This window comes from Embiotoca jacksoni, unplaced genomic scaffold (assembly GCF_022577435.1).
Source record: "Embiotoca jacksoni isolate LCO1_2020_lvr unplaced genomic scaffold, fEmbJac1.0.p SCAF_28, whole genome shotgun sequence".
Classification (NCBI taxonomy): Eukaryota; Metazoa; Chordata; class Actinopteri; family Embiotocidae; genus Embiotoca; species Embiotoca jacksoni.
The window spans coordinates 6,243,660-6,265,804 of record NW_027185379.1 but is presented as its reverse complement, the minus strand read 5'-3'; the positions used below and the strand labels follow the sequence as shown (position 1 = coordinate 6,265,804).

General features: G+C 41.5%; 1 protein-coding gene across 5 annotated transcripts in view; it reads right to left on the bottom strand.

The window, feature by feature from the left end:
• Nucleotides 1-22,145, bottom strand: part of lrfn1 (leucine rich repeat and fibronectin type III domain containing 1) — a 161,648-nt gene that overhangs the window by 102,464 nt on the left and 37,039 nt on the right. For 3 of the 5 annotated variants that reach the window (XM_069161403.1, XM_069161402.1, XM_069161407.1), the window contains exon 1: nucleotides 9,339-10,655. The exons of 1 other annotated variant lie outside the window; for it this stretch is intronic. The gene's annotated coding sequence lies outside the window, so the exon portion shown is untranslated. Of the gene's footprint in view, nucleotides 1-9,338; nucleotides 10,656-22,145 lie in introns of those variants that run through there. One more of the 5 variants, XM_069161404.1, reaches the window with a different exon arrangement.

The following is a 22,145-nucleotide window of genomic DNA, read 5'->3' as shown; positions in this document are numbered from 1 at the left end:
CATCCATCCATCCAAACAACCAGGAGGAGGCTGACACATTTATGAATGTCCTACATCGCTAATCTTGGCCTCCATAAATGAGGCCTTTTTAGTCGATAGACAGGCAGCCCACAACAGCTCCACCCGGTCATCATCTATCAAGTGTCACCATGGAGAAAGCAGTTTGTCAGACCAAAATCTAATGAACTGATCTCGCTGAAGCCCGTCATCAATAACTGTAAGCACGGATGGCTCCGAAACTCCAAAAGACTGTCGGAAGATTATCACTCTTTAACAAGATTAGAACTTTACAGTGCCGGGCCTGTTTGTTTGCTATTTTGCCACATTGTATATTGATTTCAGCATCAAACCATGAAGCTTTCATCTCGCTTCACGTCTCAGTGCCGCCCACATGAACATGATATACAGCTGACCTTCTCCTGGGCGCTGTTTTCTCTTTGGCGGGCATGTCTCAGTGCATCTTGACAGACAGGTACGCTGAGGGTTGAGACTGTTATGCCACTGCTGATTTTCTTCCAAAGGTAAAAGTTTGAGTTATATCTCATGTGAGCCAACGTTATCCCCACCTGCCCCGAGAGCAGGGCCTGTACAGACGATTCCCAACATCACAAAAACATCCGACGGCATGCAAACTACCCCTACCCTTCAGCGGATTTGACTCATGTAAGCACTACGGTTTAGAAATTGGGCAGTTTTAAAGAGAATATTACCAGCGGTGTGGTCAGTCCCTGCACATATTGAGTGGAAGAAAATCCTCATTTCTTTGAAGAATTCACAAACCTCACACGAGCATTAGAGGCAAATCGAAAAAGGGTTTTCAATATTCAATTATAAAACAGCATTGGATCAGATTAAGATCTCAAGCATTAAGATCATGCTGCAGTCAGAGATCCAACCCGGTGTGCTGGAGTCACGGCAACTTGAAAATTTGCATTTATGTAGGCGACACAAGAGACCTGTGCTTCAATCACTGGCATGTAGGATTTTGTCTTTACAGTGGAAACTGCAGCTTGTCGTGCTTACATTGTCAGTCTGGCAATTTCTTTCCAATGAACGGTTAAGTTGTACTTGCAGCTGCTTTGTACCCCTATAGTAAGTAGGCCCCCAACAAGCTTCAAGCACAAGTGCAGAGATTGTACCATTACCATCCGTTATGTGCTATTTTTGGCTGAGGTTGCATTGTGACTTGTCAGTAGCTGCATAAAGCATAGCGTGCACATGATCCACTTCACATGCAGCCTTCCCAAAAGAAATGAAGACAGTTTCTTTTAGGCTATTGTCAGTGCCCCTCTAAAGAAAAGAAGCATCCTCTCCAAAAGGTTTGGACAGAAATTCCCTCGGAGCCATTGTCTTTTCTTTTTCTTTCTTGAATGCATCTCCCGGTTTCAACAATGTCACTGTTCATTGTCTGCAAAATGGTGGAATGGCTGAGTTTTAATCACATTGTAGCGTTGAACACAATTTGACAATTTTATAGTTTCAAGTCAAGTTTCTTCTTGGCTTGTTCAATCACCGACTACAGCAGACTCTTATTATGTATAAATGAATCAAATAGCCCAGAAAATGAGCTTAGACACAAAGGGTGGTTCCAAGAGACACCAAAGAAAGATGGAAACAAACAGACACATACATTCATGGATCTGTTTTGGTGAGATTTAAGGGAGTCATTAGGCACCATAAAATAACCAAATAGTTAAATTATACCCAAACAGAAGGACCAAATAAAAGGTCAAAAGCTTTGTTTGAAATCACATTTCAATGTGGAAAAGTGACGGAAATAGATCAACTTAAAAAAGGCCGACAGCATGCTGAAAGATTTTTGATTCGTTTCTTTGATCGAAGCTATTTTCCCACAATTCAATGATCAAAGGAAATCGAGGATCTGTTCACAGCTGCATAAACTAAAATAAACTTGTGGTGCAACAGCCTCATAAATATCTTGATAATATTTTTGCATACTCTTTGTAAAGATTAAAGTTTTACTGGTGGGATTCTTAATTCGTATTTGATTTATGTGCAATGTGACAAACATTTTGTATCATGAAATGATCTTAGAGCTATATTTTTTAAAAAAACATACACAGTATAATGCATGCTGTATACAACTAGTATAGCATGGAATTTAGATACGGCATGATTATTATTATTATTTTGAAGGCATTGTGGTTGCTATGTAGGGATGATTACCGAACTTTGATACTTAATGCTGCCGACCGAATTGCTTCAATATCATCTACTATTGAGAAATGTCTTGTCATTTGTACGTTTTCATTTTAAAACACGAAACTTTAGCTACGCAGTTAAATCTTTTACTTAAAGCGCCTTCTTTTCAAACTCATTTTTGGCCACATATCTGTCCGAGTTGTGTGTGCTGCAGTGACAGGTCGCTTGTCCCTAGTGATAGCACGTGTGTTGAGGGAACATTGGCGTATGGTAGGGTCTAATGAGAGCTTCCATGTGAGGGGTTTAGAGTACACTGGTAAACTGTAGCATGTTGCAATAACTCGGCAGCGAGGCGTTTAGGGAACATCTGATAAATTGTAGCTACAGAACGATAACCTGGTTTACGCTTTCCCCCTCTAAACTGCATGAAAACGAAAGATTTGTACAATAAAGTGTATTGTCACTTTTGTTGTCTTTAATTTATTACAAAGAGAAACGATTCCTTTTTGTAGGAAAGGCATGACTTATTGGAGGACTGTTGCAATAGATTGCTTTAATTTTTGCCAGGGTGTTAGGGGTAACCAAGAAGTGCTACTGACAACAAAGTGTAGGTGGGTGGACAGCCAAAGGAAAGACTGAGAATGGGTGCTGATTTATCCAGGAAATAAGGTACAGCTTTATCATGTAAATTATGATATGCTAATCTATGCAACACTCAGCATGGTCAACCACTGAATGCATGCAAAAGATGGAAATTCCATGCTCTGCGGTCTGTGCACAGCCTACTAAACAGCCTGTGGACACATGGGAGTGACTGCGCACACAAAAAAAAAAATCTGTGTCAAGACATAAACCCATAAAGATTGCCACAATTAAAGGATTGCTGAATTAAAACTCACAGCTGGAAACAGCAGTTCAGCAGCTCAGCAGCTGCAGCTCTTGTAATAAATAGCTGAACTTCAGCGAACACTTTGGAAACAAGGATAGAAACCTCCAATAAATGTTGATCTGAGGGGTAGATTTCTTGAGCCGGAGTTCACGCTGTGTCAGCAAGAAATTCTGCCTGCTTAAGTGTCCTTTAGTTCATCTATGTGTAATAATGTGCTGATTTAAGTGTTATACTGCTCACTTAAAGAAAAGCAAAGCCCAGTAGATAGACCACAGTGCACCAACACCTCCTGAAGGGATTTTCTTAATTCCGCGTTTACATTTCAGAAAGAGATCACGCATAAAATCAAATATTGTTTACAACACACACGTTATCTTTATAGAGGGGACCTATTCCACATCCAATACTGCAAGAAAAACATTAATCAATAATTATTTGCGCTACATTTCTGCCCAGCTCTATCTTAAATCTATTCAGCGGAGAATGAGCTCCGTATTTCAGAGTTATAAAGCTTTCAAAGGTTGAAACCGCAATAATCTGCACTTTTACACAAACATAATATATACCGCACCTTCAGATAAACCTACCAAGTTGTTATTGTTTAAAAAAACAAAAAAAACAAAAACAAAACAAGGCAATAAATCATCAGTTTGTGGGTCTTGTGTACATATTAGATAAATACCAAATAACCCATTCACAAAAGACTGCACCAAAGCTAAACTTATTTTATGGATTTGGGCCAAATGTGTGGCTTTTCTGCTGCTGCTGCTTCTTTGAGGTAACCTGTTTTTCACCTTGTTTAAGCTGTGCATTTTAGTGATGATGCAGCCTTGTTAAAAGTCATGTCAATGCAGGAGCGGTCCTGTGCAATTCTGCTCACACACATTAAGTCAAGAGGGAGTTGCAATCAAGGTGAGTCGAATTATGCCACTGTTGTTTGTCGGCTCGAAAAGCAGGAAATCAAAATGCCTGATTGACTGTTCACCTCTCACAACTCATCGTGCTCTTTGATTAGGTATTAAAATAGAAAGTCTTTGTGGAAAAAATATAACAAACTAGATCTATACCAATTCTTATTGTGGTTGCACAACATCAAAAACCGCATATAAAGTGAAGCATATCCAGTGACAGCATGCATAGATACTGTGAAAGACAACTGGATTAAAATATGGTCAGTGACAGGACATTTTTCACAGGCTTCTTGTGTTTTGCGCTCAGGTGCTAGATTAGTCACGTGTCTCTGTTAAAGCCAGACATTCAGTGTAACAGAGAAAACACAATGTGAAGGTTGAGGCTCTTAACCATTTGCTTCACGAGAATAGTTAATGCTTCTTTATTCTTTCAGCCTTTAATAGGGAGCAGAGTGAGACATCTCTGATGTCAGATGAAGCGTGCACCATACATCTTTCTGACAAACAAATCAATAAGAAAGGACAGAAGGATCTCCCATCACAATGATATATTCAGCAGGAGGAACTTACAGAGGCATTAGCTTTTTCCTAATGCTCACTCGAGATTGAATAGCGCATGAAATGCACTACCTTCTGTCGAATGCTTCTTTAGTTCGGAGGACAAAGTCTTAATAGGACTACAGTGAGACCTGTGGTAGTATGCACTGCACAATAATATATTGTTCTTATGCATTATTTAATGGGACCGTGGGGTAGACTGGGTACGTGCACATTTCAAATTCCGTATGAGAGCATGCAGCTCTCTTAATTGGCTTTCTGAAGACAGCCAAAGAGAAATTCTGTTTTAGTAGGAGATATTGATCAATGTGAGCAGATGCAGCAACTGAAAGCAGCATCTAAACTAAATCACGGTTGGAAGAGGAGAAGACGCGATTCAAGGCATCTGGAAGTTTGCTATTACACCAAGCTCATTCATTCCTTCCTTGTTCACATAATGATATCATATCACTTTACAGTATGTAAATGGCCGTGTGAAAAATCTGACACAGTGTCAGGAGTTCAAGGCTGCGGCAGTGGAAGGATGACTGCACAACACTGAGGGGGACAGATGCCACCAACAATTTTCTTACCCGACTCGACAGAAAAAACAAAAAACAGGCGACTGGCTGGTACCAATGCAGCAGATCGCAGAGCTATAAAAAGTGATGTTCTTCTGCAGTTTAAATGTCATGTGCTCTACAGCAGCTTACATTATTTTTCTGCAATTGAATATTTGTGTCACGACTCGAGCTCTTCTCGACGGGCAGACTATACTACGTTGGGGATTAAAGGCGCTGCTTACCACCAGGATCAGCTCATTGTACCAGATCCTGCACAGCATTCCTGAAAGAATTAGCTCTCTAACCTCCGTATGGATTTCAGTGTGACCCTCCAGTCAAAAACAGCTCGCCTCTCTCAATATGACTCTCCACTGCTTCCCTCAACGTGCAACGGAACCATCTGTACATTCTGCTTACCACCTATAGCTCCATTTTGCCAGTGTCAGTCACGTGTATCGCTAAGCATTTATTTCTCATCACTCGTTGTCAGAAACACCACAATAACAACTTCTTCACGCCGTTAACAGTGACCCCTCCAGGCACACCATCACACCTTGTGACAGTAGATGACGCTTTCCCTTGTTCAGATCATACTGCTCATACCTGAGAGAATAAAAGCCTTTGAGATAGTAGGAACCGCAGACTAGTCATTATTTCCAAAGGTTACCAAGTCAGAATACAAATGTTCTTGAGACATACAAAAGGTACACAAGCAACAAAGTATCTACTCTGGTTTGCGCGCCATTAAATTGTATTGTCGGGCTGTTTTGGTGGATTTTTCTGCTGCTCCACTTTCACTGCAGTTTGTTTCATCTTCATCTCCCGACATTTTATTGAGTGTAACATACGTGGAGCAACACAGGCAACAGAGAAAGTCGGTTAGGGCAAATAAAACAATCCATTCATCCATTTACAACCCTGCTCGTCATGTTCTCAGTCGCAGGGGACAGCAGCCCGTCCCAGCATGCAATGGGCGGGAGGCGACTCTGGACAGATCCGAAGTCTCAACTCAAAGTCACCTTCAAACAGGCAAAACAATCTTTCAAATCCATCTGATGTGCATATTTTCTGGCTCTGCATGGCTTTATTTTTCTGACACATGCACACAAACCCAGCACCTCACATACGTAATAAATGGCTCTATGTATGACTTGAACAATATTACTGAAGTAGCCATTTCGTGTAATATTTTCCTGCTCTCATATACCTTTTCTTTCAATTGAATTTCATGATGCAGCAAAGTTGAAAAATGGAAAGTGTTTCCATCCTCTTGAGGCCTTTGTGTTATTTACCTGTTTCCTCCAGCGTTCAGCGCTGAGTGCACCGCTGCTTCTTTTTTTTCTGTCACTTTAAAAACCTTAAAAAAAATAAATTTGGAGTGTAGCTCTAGTTTAATTGCTTCAGTGCTTTGGTGGCTACTCCTTTGATCTTTTTGGCTAGTTGTAATTACGCCATTTCTTCAACTTTTTCTCATGCATCTCGAGCGTTAAATGAATCAACTTGCCTTGGGAGGAACATCTATCTCGTTCTGTCCGCTGATAACTTAATTGGTACTTATTTTTTCCCCTTCTTGACTCTTCCCTTTTCTACATGCAGGGAACAAAATTAACAAGTGGGTCTATTTTTTTGATCTATCCCCCCCTGACACCACTCATTATTTGTCACGGCTTGAGTCATATTACTCTCAAATCCTTTGTTGTTTATCTCCAAATAATGCACAAATGCAATGGAAAGGATGAGTTTTGAGAGTGAAAATGTAAATTCCTTTACATGTTATGACCACTGACCCTTCTCAGTCTGAACAAACTACTTTTCCATAATGCGGGGATCACCGTCATATCTCTACACCACCAAATAACAACACAATATCATATTGCACCATAAAGTGCACAGCGGTCACCGGAAATGATGGTAAAAAAAAAACACAAGTTACAGTCATTCTAACTCATAGAATTATAACTTAAGAGTATTTTGTAATAAGTAGCCGAAAATATGTTCAATTTGAAAATGTCATGCTACAAACATGACTGTTTTAATAAAACTTATAGAACAACATATTGTCTCATGATGTTTTTTATACTCCTGAACATGGATTGATAGCTTGTGCTTGTTGTTCTCTCATTCCTGCAGTGGCTGATCTACTGATCGCGATTTCATAATGCTAACACCAATGCTAACACCCGACACCGGCACCACGAGCAAGAAAACATCTCTGCACACATGTCACTGTAATTTTCATTTTATATATTACCTGCTGAGTCAGTGAATTTGTTCTGCAGTCGTTTCCTGCCTGCTGAACGTGGAAGCGCTGGCAATAATGCATGATAATGATAATGACCATCCTGTCTGATTTCATTAGGCGAACACATGACAGCAAGTGCTCTAAGCTTCTGCCGTAACATCCTGTAACACATTGACAAGCCAAAGAATCTTCTCCACTTACTGCAACACACACAGCTAGACAAAAACAACCAAAAAATAGACATCTAAATACATAAGATCCCTGCTACATGCAGTTAATTCAAATTACAAATCCAATTAGGCTCAAGGGTATCAACCTCCCTAAGAAGAACCCTCATTAACCTCTGTTTTTAGGAGTCTTTTCAAGCCCTTTATGTTAAAACCTGTATGATGCACACTTTTAACCAAACCTCATTTCAATTTGCTCTAGTCACTCAGCCAGTCACAAACAGCAGTGTTAGACCTTGAGCCGAGCTTCTGAAATACCTGCTTTCTTTTTTTCTTCTTTTTTTTTTTTTTTTAAACCATAAAAGCTTTACATGACAAATAACGTATGAGATTGTATTGCCATTAGACATCCATCAGAAAATGAAGCAATGCCAGGGCCATGTGACAGCTGTCGTTTTTCGTTTGATTGCAGACAGAGGCGAGAAGCACTGCTGTGCAGGACCAAGCATGGTATGGGAGGGTGTATACTGTAGATACAGCTGGTAGTCATGTGTTTTCTAATGGCACTGCAAGATGCAGCAGCATTCACTGTCTGCCCTGAAGTGCGAACACAGCTGGCCAATGCCTCCATCCTCCCCGGGGGATGTCATGGAAGGTATTGTGTGGATAAAGCAGAAGCCAAATGAAGGATGTTGACTTGACTTTAGCGTGCAGTATTAACATCTAACCCCACCTCCGTCTGATAGACTTACAGCCCCTCTAACTCCATCCTGAACCCTCCTCTCCTATCTGCTGTTGCTGATGGCTTCTTAGTGATGAACAGATATGTCCACAGACCAGACACTAAACCTCTCCAGATTTGGATAGCAGTGTGTTGTCAAACTTCCCACTGATGCCGAGTTGAAACTGAGGAGGCTGAGCTTATTGGGTAACTAGAAAATGATGAGAGGGGCTAAAAAAAAAAAAATTCCACCTGCAAAAGTAATCGCCAGCATTCACTTACAGCACCCATGAGATCATTATCATGCTGTATCAGTGCTTCTGGATGGCCTTTATCATCTCTAAACCGAGCTGAATGGTCCAAAACAAGGGTGGTGTGCAGCAGCCCCCCCCAGCTCACCACAAAACCAGATAATCATCCAGCTGTATGCCTATTACGCTCACAGGTTGACATTGACAAGTTTTCCTCATCATTCAAGCTGCCCACTCTCCGAGCAAGAAATGCAGTTTTCCCCGATGGGAGGATTTCCAGCTGCTGCTGCAGCTAATTTACGAAAAGTCTGCGTCGTGCTGATGCAGACACGCCCGGGCCATTTCCACATGCGCCTCTGTCTGTGGGAATTCAACTCGTGTCACTGTTTAACCAGCTTTACTGCATGGTAAGGGAGCCACAGCACAGCACGCTACAGCACCACGGTATGACAGGGCTGTTTTGGGGGCCCATCAGACTCAGTCCAACAGACTGGATAGCAGCACTAATACTAACCATAACTGCTCCGCCACGTGAGGGCTGATTATCTCAAGTAGCCTGCACACATCTCTGCTAGACAGACATCTTATTATCCAGCGCACTACTGTCAATGGCTGCCTTTAAAGTAGCTTTGAGTTGCACATTATGCAAGCAAGGCAGGGCTAGATAGATAGATAGATAGATAGATAGATAGATAGATAGATAGATAGATAGATAGATAGATAGATAGATAGATAGATAGAATATTGCATTCATATCATTCCATACTTAGTTTGCATAATCTATGCAGCACATCAGAGAAAACCGTATAGTTATCATAGACATGTATTTCACCCACATGTGTCAGAGCTGCCAAAGTCCAATTCCCATTTCTCTCCCAAGTCTCGGGGACTTACCAAAAGTGGGACTATATAGCAGATGCCGAAGGGTTGATCCCACAGGACATGGTTTAGCTGTCCACACACACCTGTCTCACTGGACAAATTCACAACGCATCTCAGACGGCGGCGAGAGTTCATTTATTCCAAATTCACGCGTTAAAAAAAAACAAAAAAAAAACCTTCGATTTACTACACCGCTCAGAATTGTGCGGGGGGGAAAAAAAATCCAAAAGGGTACGAGATGAGCGATCTGCTGCTTGAAGTGTCATCAACAAGACACACAGGGGTATCTTCCAGTTACCTGCGTCGGGATACAAATTAAAATTTAAAAAAAAAAAAAACCACCTAAAATCCCAGTACGATCTGATTGAGGTTTGAAGGCAGTAAAAAAAAAAAAAAAAACGGAAAGACGAAATTTCCCAAATCCAAAAAGCTCTGGAGGGTCCGAGGCTTCACGTCCGAACCGTCTTCAAATGGGTTAAAGCGTCAGGACGTGGTCGTCTCAAATCCACCCCTCCCTCCCTCCCTCCCCCCTTCTCCACCACCACCTCCGGGTTTGTAACGCAGGAATACGGTGGATTATATTTCCAATAAATCTCACGCCTGTTATGAATTGCAGCAGAGATGGTGTCGGAATGGAGAACTGCAGTCCGGGGAGGTTTTTTTTTTCTTATTAAGCGAGAGGTTTCGCTCCTGTAAAAAGCTTCTGACGGCGTCAATATCTGGGCTGCGAGTCCATCAACAAACAAACAAAACAAAAAAATCACGAAGGTCAAAAAGTCTCCGGCTTTCTATCCGGCAGTTCTCACGCCTGCTTCACAGCCGTTTTCTTTGCCATCACTGTCGCCGTTCTGTTATCAGAACTTCCCCCGTCTGAAGCGCAATGAAGCGATCCCACCCATGCACTGATGCTTTCTCTCTTTCTCCTGTAATACTATGCATACCCATGCGAGCAATTAGTTTTCGACTTGGTCCGTCCGCTCCTACAACAAAAAGCAACGCAGTGGATTTCTCCGGGCGGGGGGGGTGGGGGGGGGGATCTTTGCTGCGTCCCGGGGAAACAAGGCTAACCTTTAATAATGCGCCTCTACTCCTCCTGCGGGCGTCCACCTGCGTAGCGCGGGCCCGCTGTAACAGGAATACACGTTGTCACGCCATGATGTCTGGAGCTGAGCGGAGCCAAGTGGCCGCTGGACTCAAATTCTTGGGATCAGCGCAAACGACTGACACCGCTCATGGACAGTGCAGCACTGCAGCAACGTGATGTCATTTGGGCTGCGTTTAAAAAAGAAAAATTCACGGCCAAACTGAGGTGGTGGTGGTGGTGGGGAGGTGGGGTGGGGTGGGTTCTGTCTTAGTGGTGGAGACGAGAAAGAAGAGATTGTTTTATCATGAAGGTGGATTCAGAAAGAGGAGGAGTAGGGGGAGGGGAGGGAAGGGGAGGGGCGAGGGGGGGGGGGGCGCTATTTGTGATAGTCCGGGATGGGCTGGCAGCTCAGTCCGGCACAAGATACTGCAGGGGAGGGGGGATGGAAAGAGGTTGTGGGGTCATTGCTGCATTAAAAAAAAAAAAAAAAATCCCTGTACCCCATAGTATTCACTCTGCTTTGTGTTCAGCTCCCCCCTCCCCCCTTTTTTTGTTTTGTTTCTTATCCTTTTACAATCTTACAAGAGTCAATCATAATAAATCAGAAGCACATGCTGTTTACATTGACCACCCACATGTCTCAGACAAACACCTCCTTGCTCTGTTTTCCTCTGGGACAAACACTCCTCTGAGCCCAGATCAGAACAGAAATGGGAAATTCGGCCTGCAGGAAAAGAAACATGAATATCCTCTCACTGGATGAAAGAAAAAAACAAAACAATGGGTAATCCTCTCAGAGTTGAAAAAAAAAAAAAACTAGACATAACCCACCCTTCATCATAATGCCAACACCCGCCACATGTTTTTGAATGTGCGTTTTTTTTTTTTTTTATCCTCGAGTGTTATTGTCTGCCTTACATGTGCGGAGGCCACAAGGTCCCATGATGAGCACAAGGGAATTTGTGTGTGGACTTCCTAAATCCTGTCAAATCCGATTGATTTGGCTGCAGGAGCATCACACGTGCTGCACAGACTGACGCTGGCTTTGTATTGAATATGAAACAGAGACCTGAGATATGCAGAAAAACTCAGAAGAGGAAATTATAGATTCACCTTTAAAGTTGAGTTGATTTAAATGTCTTGTGTGAGCTGAATTAATAAGCCATAAACGGTGCCTCATCAGATAAGAAAATTTAAGGTAGAATTAAAGACAGAACAAGTCCCAAAATATAAGACCCATGGAGATCATAAGAGTTAGAGTACCATAAATAACAAGGTTAAGTCTAACAGAGGAGCACAAGCCCACTTTATAAGAACAGTAAATCTTTAGCTGCAGCTCTTTTCAGAAATAAATACAATGCGGGTTTCACATCATCTTTGTTTCACTTTAGTGCGACATGACAGGTGTCACAGTTATCTGATGATCAGTTGTTAGTACAAGACAAGCAGCCTAGTATAATTAAAGGGCAGTTCAAAATGGGTGGGGCACCTGCAGGGCATTTTAGATGGATTAGCGGGATGTGACACTAACTCATGTTGGGAGACACGTGCACTTGCAAAAAGAGAGCTTCCCTGTTTGAAGGAGGATATTCACACCAAAACACACCAACTTAACTGTACCTCAACAAACACCACCACGGGAATTTAGATTTAAATGCACCCTCAAGGCTATTTTGTGTCTTCTAAACAGATTCCAATCCTTCAAAAAAGAAAAACACCCTTCTGCTGCAGGACGTGCTGTGGAATCTAAGTTTGATTGTGTAGATGCTCACGGCCCCGATCTGAATGAGCATGTGTGTGTTCATGAGGTGGGTGAGCGCGCAAGACGCGCGCAGCGAATACTGATGGAAATTGAAAGAAAGAGCCATGAAGGAAGCCAATCTGCTATTTATATCAGGCCGCACTCCATGGGGGCAAAGCGAGCTCTCACAGTAATGCACTCTCAAAGTGATTGATTAGTGTGTTATTGAGATATTGTCTGTCTTAACAGTTTTCACTCGCCAAAATGATGAAATTACTGCGCACTAGTCTCTGGAAGCATAATGGCAGATTATTGTGATTCATCTGCTCTAATCAGGAAATTTACCATGCCCTAAAATGCAAAACATGACAGGGGGTCTGCACTCAGATCCACCCAGTCACTAATACCCTCAGAGGGTGTGCTTAATGACCTGGAACATATTACTCACTCAGGTTGCTCAATCTGGGCTCAGGTGTGCGCAGCCTTTGTACGTGTCCATCTCAAAATGTCATTTTTGACACAACACAGTTTGCCCTTGTTGCTGTTTTGAGAAATTGTTCAGACCAATTTCAATTGAGGACAGTAAATATTCCCAATTATTTTCCCCCTCCCTTGACCCCAAAGCGGGGGCGGACTGAAACTATAATTCAGGCGGGGAAGTTTGCTCCATCCCAGACCACCCCATTCACGACAACTACCTGTTTTACATCACTGTTTAACACTGATATTGTAACTTGTGTTACACTAAGACCCAACACTGTACTATGCATACATGCAAAAATATGAATTTCTGGTCAAACATGGTACTCCATCTCTGAGAAACAATAGTATTGTGTAACTTTCTCCAAACTTCAGTCATCTTTAATTGTGGATTCCCATTAGCTTATACATAGCTGTCCAAAAGTGTTCCTGGGATCCGAAAAAAAAAAAAAAAAGAAGAAAATTATTTAAATCATGCAACAGCCATAAGACAAGAAAATGCAAGATACCAATATAAACCAGCAAATAGCTATAATAGCTTGATCATAGTAAATATCATTAGTGTAACAGCTGGTTGTCTAAATATTATGGCATGTTTTATTATCTCATTTTCTGGTGTGCCTGCAGACATGTCAACGTCAAAATTACCCCCAGGCCACGGGGAAATGTCCCGCCGCTCCCGATGGCCAGCCCGTGTGTGTGACCCAAATGACCAATAATGTGATGCTCCAGCATGTTAGTGAATGGTTTTGTTTGTGTGTGTGTGTGTGTGTGTGTGTGTGTGTGTGTGTGTGTGTGTGTGTGTGTGTGTGTGTGTGTGTGTGTGTGTGTGTGTATGTATGTGTACCTTGAATTGGGAGTTTAAAAAGAGTGCAGTGTGGGAGAGACGATAAAATGGAGTCCTCAGGAACAGCAACATCGTTACGATACATCCAGTGCTCTGTAACAGTCTTGTTTATACCACTGAATCACCCAGTACATTAGCGCTCTCGCACACAGTGCAAAAAGTTCCCGCTAATGTGCTTTAAACCGTCCATCTCACCATCAAATGTAGTGGCACCATAGAAGCCATTTCCACTATAAGGGTATTTAATTGGTTCGTTTAGAAGAGCTTTTTTTTTTTTTTTTTTTTTTTTTAAACCTGCTTGGAAAAAAAAAAAAAAGGCGTGAGCAGGATGCGGTTTGTTATCAACACACGTCAGCCTGTATGGGGTACATGCAGACAACAGATATGTGCAGCTCTCAATGCTGCTTTTATCTTTTCAAGCACGCTGGCTTCTGAACTGTATAGATTCAAAAGAAAATGATACAGATCTAAAGAAAGCGGTCTTCATCTTTCGTGTTGCAATTAAACGTCCTTTACGGAACACCTACTGCAAAAATCAAGGATCCTCCGTGGCTGCTGTTGCCAGGTGTGACTAAAGGGTCAATCTCGAGGTACCTCTGTCACAAATGACACAAATGGTATACATAATTTCACACCTGCATGGCGAGTGCAATCAAAGAATACTGTGTCAGCCTTGGCCCGCTATACTCTAAACAAAACAAGTGCTACTTTGCAAGTGTGAGCAGCAGCTCACTCACAAGCCTGCAGGTCATTAGGGCTGAAAAGGTTTTGATCAAGAATCCTGCATAAGATATACCTTTAAGAGTAAACATGAAATTGTTGCAGCTGCAAAAGATTTCCTCAGTGTTGCATAAGAAATATACAGTATAGTTAATTCTCAGGGACATCGAAAAGCCACACAAACGGCAGTATTTAAAGAAAAATTATATAACCAAGTGTAAATCAGGCTCTGACATAATACTATAATAAAGCAGCTACAGTTTTATCATATCCCCCATTTATTTAGCTTGGGTTAAGACTTTTAAAAAAAGAAAGATCCAAAAGGTCTCGCTCTTCTTTTCTACTGAAATTTAAATTAGAAAAACCTTTTCAATAAAAATAAAAATAAAAAAATAAAAAATGGAAAAGCCAACACGGGATGTCTGGCCTTTTTAAAACAGTTTTCTGGCCCCTTCTCTCCTAATGGAGCTGCTTCACTCAGTAATTTAGTATTTCAAAGAGCACTCTCCTTCACTTTCCGTAAGGGCATGAAATCATCCATCACACTTGTTGTTTTAGAGTTAATGAATCTCTGCATGCCTGCAGTCTCAGAAGCATTTTCTGTATTTCTTGTGTATGGTCAATTCAGGCCGCAGGCATTTTGGATATTGCGCGAAATCTTTAAGGTTAAATGCAAATTACCACGTAACGCCGATGAAGGCTCGGAGTGAGAGATTTCGACATTAAAACTTTGTCTGTTGTTCTTCCAGAGCAGCTGGATTGCTTTGTTGCTCTGGGTCTGTTTGATCTTCAGTTTAGGAGGGAATGCGAGATCATGGCGTGTTGTTTTCATAGCCTTTGAACATCAGTTCAAAACAGATTAAAACATACAAAATCCACATTTCACTTTCATTTGTTTATATCAATGTAAAACCTGGAGGTTGTCTCCACAAACTCTGTAGGGAAATATCTGACACTCAAGCTGTTAAATGCATTGCAGGCTCGCTGCTGGGTCTGCCATTTTGGGTCATGATTTTAACATTTTCAAAGAGTCTTTAAAAATTATTTTTTTTTAAATAGAATAGCTTATATGACTATCGTCTTCTCTTATTTTTATCAGTGCCTGGTGGTAAAGCGTTACAACTGCCAGAAGGTGGCAGTAATGCACCTAAAAGCTGTTTATCAACTACTAATAAACAACAAACAGAGGAGAAGAAGAATACATTTCTCCTAGGTGTCGGTAGAACATGTTTGGCACTGTGAGAAATATTACACAATTAATTGATGCTAGAGGACATACTCCTCTGTAATATTGCCATTATACAACAAGTTACCAACTAAATAACACTGTGTCACCCACTCAGCGGCTCAGGTGATATGATCCAAACCCAACAGAGCATTGTAAAATCTAAAAGTCCAAATTCATTGAAGAAATATAGATGTAATCATTTCCAAAATTCACAACATGTTTATACCTAACGACATACTCTGCTTCAATGATGGCGAAGTGATATTTTCTAGTGATGAGCACGATGTGTTGATTTGAGCACGTCCCGAATGTACAGTTGACCAATCAGATTTCTTGCTCGGAACTACTTGTTGTATAATAGATCTCTTTGTATAATAAGTATTAGTAAATTCATAAATTGAATTAATAAATTACATTTCCCAGCTGATATCAAATAGTCATTTTTGCTTGAAATGCCAGTTCCTAATGCAGATGTTGTATATGTACATGTTACTTCTTGCTGCATCTGGAAACAAAGGTGATGACAGGTACAGGTTTGGGCTATAAAACCAAAACAATGAGCTGAAAAATGCTAAAATGGTCACTGCACTGAGGATAATATCAGAGTGGGGTGACAGGTCTCTGTGTTTTACATTACTCACAGTCATTTGAACCATTTTTATTATACAAATATTAATCAGTGCAGTTTTAAATGACCATTTTGAAATACTTTATCTTTACTCAAACCAAATGAAGTCACTATATCTCAAATGTGATTCACTGAACTTTTGATGGATCATCCAGGTGTTGAGGAAGTCATGCCTAACTGCACTTCTCTGAAAAGTATTTTGAGAGAAAGATTATGAATTTCAGCCGAGCAGTTCTATCTAAAACCTTTAATATTTGTTTTGTATATAGATCTGACACCCTGAGATCTGTGTGCAGGCTGTGAGGTGACCGTGATTACAACCGCTGCCCATGATGGAGTCTCCACAGTCCTGCCAAGAGCAATTTCAATCCCCATATTTCTTTAGTGTTTATGTTTGCATTCAGACAGAATTAATTCAACAAAAAAGCAGAACAAGGTACAAAGCAGAACATTATTCCTTTTATACTCTAAGTGTATGTCTTTCTTCTTTCTTCTTCATACAATTCATTTTTGTATTATGTACTAATTCTGCCTCAAATTGATCAGAAGAAATTTTGTCTGCTGGTTGAGCAGGTAGAAAAATGAGCATTAATATCTTAAAACAAAAATCTCGGCAGCAGATTTGTCAAGGTACCATGGTAACAAAGCATTCACAGCATTTTGATGGGAGCAGCATGCAAACAGAGGCTGATTACATGGGAGACAATTTGTTATTCCAATTGCAAGAGCAACAGAGTCTGATTGCGCATGCACAAGCATCGTGTTGTATTCCTCATCAGGACGACGGTGCAAACACAGTTTTTCTGTCCCATCATGGCCCTTCAGCCAGAGGAGGAGTGAGAGCGGCTGCAGCGACTTGGCAGGGAGATGAAGGGCTCAGTCTACAGCTCAGTTGGCCGAGACTTTTTTTTTCTTTAACCTAAAAAAACCTATTTCAAATCACACAAGAGGAAGTGGCAATCAACACAGCGCTGCAGCTGTCTATCTTGGGTGGCTACTCACACTTTCCAATCTCCCTTTCCAGTGCTCGCCAAACAGACCATCGTCCTGACAAACATAATTACTCACAGCGCAGCGTCAGACAGCATCTGCCAGTGGGAAATTATGTGGAAAAAAAAACTCGACTGAACACCTTTTTTGTGCTAAATACACAAATCTCAGTGAATCTTGAATAGGTGATGACTATTCTGTAAACAGTCCTTGTCATCAATAACATGGACAGAGAGCTCTCCGCAGACACCACGCTCAAAAATATGTGCTTGAACGCATCATTTGTAAGGCAGCAAACTCAAAGAGAATCTTTGATGCCATATGGGTTGAATGAATATTTATATTTGATGTTTGACATGAAAACTTTGGAGTGGAATAAAGATTTAATGTCACCCAAGTCAGAACTGTTAATCCTTATTTTAAAGCTCAGCCTGAGACCATTTCACTAAACGGGTTTTCTTTAAAACACATTTTCAACACATTTATTGGCATTTTTAGAAATATGCATATTTTTTCAGAACTTTAATAATGTGCTACATCTAATTAGGCTTTACCACAAACTCTGCAAACAAGTTGCTGAGTACATCAAGGTCTTCAATATAAAACGCAGATTAATCTGCTGAACTGCAGAAAGAACTCAATAAAGAAATTAGTCATACACCTTCTAATGAATGTCTGAGGTATTTAAACATTTCTTCTCAAAAAAAAAAAAAAAAAAAAAAAAAAGAAGAGTAATCTTATCAAAATGCCAGCGTCCAATACCATTGGAGCTCGAGTCCCGCTGCAGATGATGTGAATTGAGCTCAGGAGTCAGTGAAAGGACATGTTGGCTAGATGGATCTGTAGGCTCCCATTGTGTGAGTTTATGTATGAGTTTCAAGGCTCCGTGCCATGGTTTTGTGCTGTAGAACAGATGAGTGTTAAGGTTCAGTGGGTGTATGGAATAGAGGCTACCAAGGTTGAGATAAAAGGAGGATGCCGGCTAACACACAGAGGATGGGGTGGCGGTGACTAAAGGCCCCTCCTGAGCACAGCGGTGCCCCAAAGCAGCCCTCATTTCCTCTTCTCTGGCCGACCCTGATAGAGTGTGTTATCACTGCAGACAGGCAGGCTAAATCACTGGTTGAGTAAAGGTTACAGCTACTGGTCTGTTGCTTTGCCCATGAAGGCACACAGGTGAATGGCAAAGCTGCCTGAATCACAGGGAAACACTCTGGGGTGGAGGGTGAGTCACCCCTGCGCTGATTTATGCCTTATTTGTTCTTAGTGGTGCAACACTATATTAAACCAAGCACTGATGAGCAATGTCATCTACAGAGAGCCCCGGGTTTCCGTATGCTTTCACACTGACGACTGCGAGTGTGATTAAAAGCGGTTCAAGCAGAGGCCTCGTTTAACGCGAGCAAAGTGAAGGCTGTAGCACTCGACTAACATAAAACCGCGCTGACAGAAGATGCTATCCTCCTAAATAGTGAGGAAGCACCAGGAGAGCAAATACAGTGCATCCGGAAAGTATTCACAGCGCTTCACTTTTTACACATTTTGTTATGTTACAGCCTTATTCCAAAATGGATTAAATTCTTTTTTTTTTCTCAAAATTCTACACGCAATATCCCATAATGACAAAGTGAAAATAGTTTGTTTAAAATTTTTGCAAATCTATTAAAAATAAAGAATGAAAATATAACACGTACATAAGTATTCACAGCCTTTGCTCAATACTTTGTTGAAGCACCTTTGGCAGCAATTACAGCCTCAAGTCTTTTTGAGTATGATGCTACAAGCTTGGCACACCTATTTTTGGGCAGTTTCTCCCATTCTTCTTTGCAGGATCTCTCAAGCTCCATCAGGTTGGATGGGGAGCGTCGGTGCACAGCCATTTTCAGATCTCTCCAGAGATGTTCAATCGGGTTCAAGTCTGGGCTCTGCCTGGGCCTCTCAAAGACATTCACAGAGTTGTCCCGAAGCCATCCCTTTGTTATCTTGGCTGTGTGCTTCGGGTCGTTGTCCTGTTGGAAGATGAACCTTCGCCCCAGTCGGAGGTGCAGAGCGCTCTGGAGAAGGTTTTCATCAAGGATGTCTCTGTACATTGCTGCATTCATCTTTCCCTCCATCCTGACTAGTCTCCCAGTTCTTGCCGCTGAAAAACATCCTCACAGCATGATGCTGCCACCACCATGCTTCACTGTAGGGATGGTATTGGCCAGGTGATGAGCGGTGCCTGGTTTCCTCCAAACATGACGCTTGGCATTCAGGCCAAAGAGCTCAATCTTTGTTTCATCAGACCAGAGCATTTAGTTTCTCATGGTCTGAGAGTCCTTCAGGTGCCTTTTGGGAAACTCCAGGCGGGCTGTCATGAGCCTTTTACTGAGGAGTGGCTTCCGTCTGGCCACTCTACCATACAGGCCTGCTTGGTGGAGTGCTGCAGAGATGGTTGTCCTTCTGGAAGGTTCTCCTCTCTTCACAGAGCAACGTTGGAGCTCTGTCAGAGTGACCATCGGGTTATTGGTCACCTCCCTGACTGAGGCCCTTCTCCCCCGATCGCTCAGTTTGGCCGGGCGGCCGACTCTAGGAAGAGTCCTGGTGGTTCCAAACTTCTTCCATTTACAGATGATGGAGGCCACTGTGCTCATTGGGACCTTCAATGCTGCAGACATTTTTCTGCACCCTTCCCAGATCTGTGCCTCGATACAATCCTGTCTCGGAGGTCTACAGACAATTCTTTGGACTTCATGGCTTGGTTTGTGCTCTGACATGCACTGTCAACTGTGGGACTTTATATAGACAGGTGTGTGCCTTTCCAAATCATGTCCAATCAACTAAATTTACCACAGGTGGACTCCAATCAACTTGTAGAAACATCTGAAGGATGATCAGTGGAAACAGGATGCACCTGAGCTCAATTTTGAGTGTCATGGCAAAGGCTGTGAATACTTATGTACATGTGATTTTTTTCGTTTTTTATTTTTCATAGATTTGCAAAAATTTCAAAAAAAATCTTTTTCACGTCATCATTATGGGGTATTGTGTGTAGAATTTTGAGGGAAAAAAATAATTGAATCCATTTTGGAATAAGGTTGTAACACAACAAAATGTGGAAAAAGTGAAGCGCTGTGAATACTTTCCGGATGCACTGTACATTTCTTCTTAAAGAGTTTATGCCTGGAAACAGACCGGTCAGTGCAACCTGACAAGTGCCGGCTTAGTGAAGACCCACTTAAAGCAAACAATATCACCTTTACCACTTGCTTGGCTCAACTTCGGTGAGCCTGCCAACGCTTGCAGGGCAACGAATGGCTTCTGTGTTAGCAAAGACTGCGCAACCATTTGACCTACAACCTTTTTTCTACACCTCGTGAAGATTAAGCTTCCTGGAGTACCTTTCATATCACTTCTTCTGTGGTTGTTTTTCAGAAAGTCAAAAGACCAGCGGTTAAATCTTGGGTTTCCTGCTACGCTATACTGCAGAGAGAGGTAGTTTGTACATAGAAAACTCAAAGTGCACTCGATGACCTATACCTAGGCCAACAGTCCACTATCCTGTGATATGTGAATCTGAAACTGCAACTACTATATATGTCTGAGTATATTTCCAATACTGGTTTCTATATTAGGTTTGAGTAAGTACATCTCAGAGGATTACTGGTACCCGTGAATGTACACTGTGATATGGAGTCATCAAGCAGCAGTGGCGTCACCCATCGGTTTGTGAACGGCCGTTATGAAGTTTGGAGCAGGAAGTGACCATATTTGGGCGGGCTGGGGAGGAGCGAGTGGTCGATCTGACTGATCTGATTGGAAACCCGGCGATACCACGTCTCGCCCACCGATAGCTATAACCTGATTGCACCACAGGCCTGTCAATCAAACAGACACGCCCTCAAAAACACAGCTTTTTGAGGCTTATTTACAAATTATGAAGGAATTATATTCAGATGCATCACCAGAAAATGTATAAGTAGTGACTTTAGCTCACAACACTGAGATAACTGGTGGAGACATTTTATTGGCTGAGAATTTTGTGAGACTCGTTGAATGGGAGTCTATGGAGCCAACCTCTAGTGGCACTCGGTGGTATTGCAGCTTAAGGCACTTTTGCATCAGCCTCATTTTTCAGAGCCGGAAGCTACATCCACTTTTATATACAGTCTATGGGGGTCATTGTATTTCGAGAATGGCCTATGTTTTGTCTCTTTTGAACGTCCCTGCCATCTGCTGGATTTTAAGATGTATAACATTTAGTAGGCCAAATGCCTCATCTTGCAATGTAAATGCAGTGAAAAACAATTCTTGGATCCGTCCCGTGATTTCATTTTGCTCAAAAATTTGATGGATTCTACCTTGGCCTAACTGCACCCTCCCACCAAGCTCCATGAAAGGCGAGGAGGCACTTTTTCCATAATCTTGCTCACACACAAACAACTGGCACGAAAAACACAACCCCCTTGGTCCAGGTAACAATGGGTGCCGGTATTTTGATGCTCATACAAGAGTGTGTGTTGTCCATTAAAGACAGTGTTGCAAAAATCCCCTTTACTTTTGTAGATTTTGTATCTTAATCAGGGTTTCTGGAAAACTGTGGTCCTGTTATAGCAGCAGGTGTAATGGGCAGTTATTGGACTAAAAAACTATGCATTTTTGTGGAATTTCTGATGATTATCATTATAATATTTCATTAAAAATGCACTGTCTGCAATAAAAAATAATTTCTAATATGTATAAATAAATAATTAAATATTTTTACTTGACTGAATTATACTTTTTTTATTTTTAATGCTATTGTCTTCGAATCCACAATATTTGCCTTTAGGCTCATCACTATTTATTTATTTTTTGTACTTTCTTTCTGGTCTCAGTAGGGAAATAAAATTATAAATATGCAATGTCTTGTTTCCACCTGGCACTTAAGGGTACATCTGGGATTTGGCAATAATTGAGACTATGCAGCATTCCATTAGTACAGCTGTCCAACAGAGAGGCAGCCTGTTCAGGGATCCCCCTTCAAAGAATCCCTTAACACAGAAAATCCCATTTGATATGGGTTTTGAGCTCACTCTTCTTCCTTACAGGGTCTGCTTTTGTTTGGTATCTTGCTAAATTT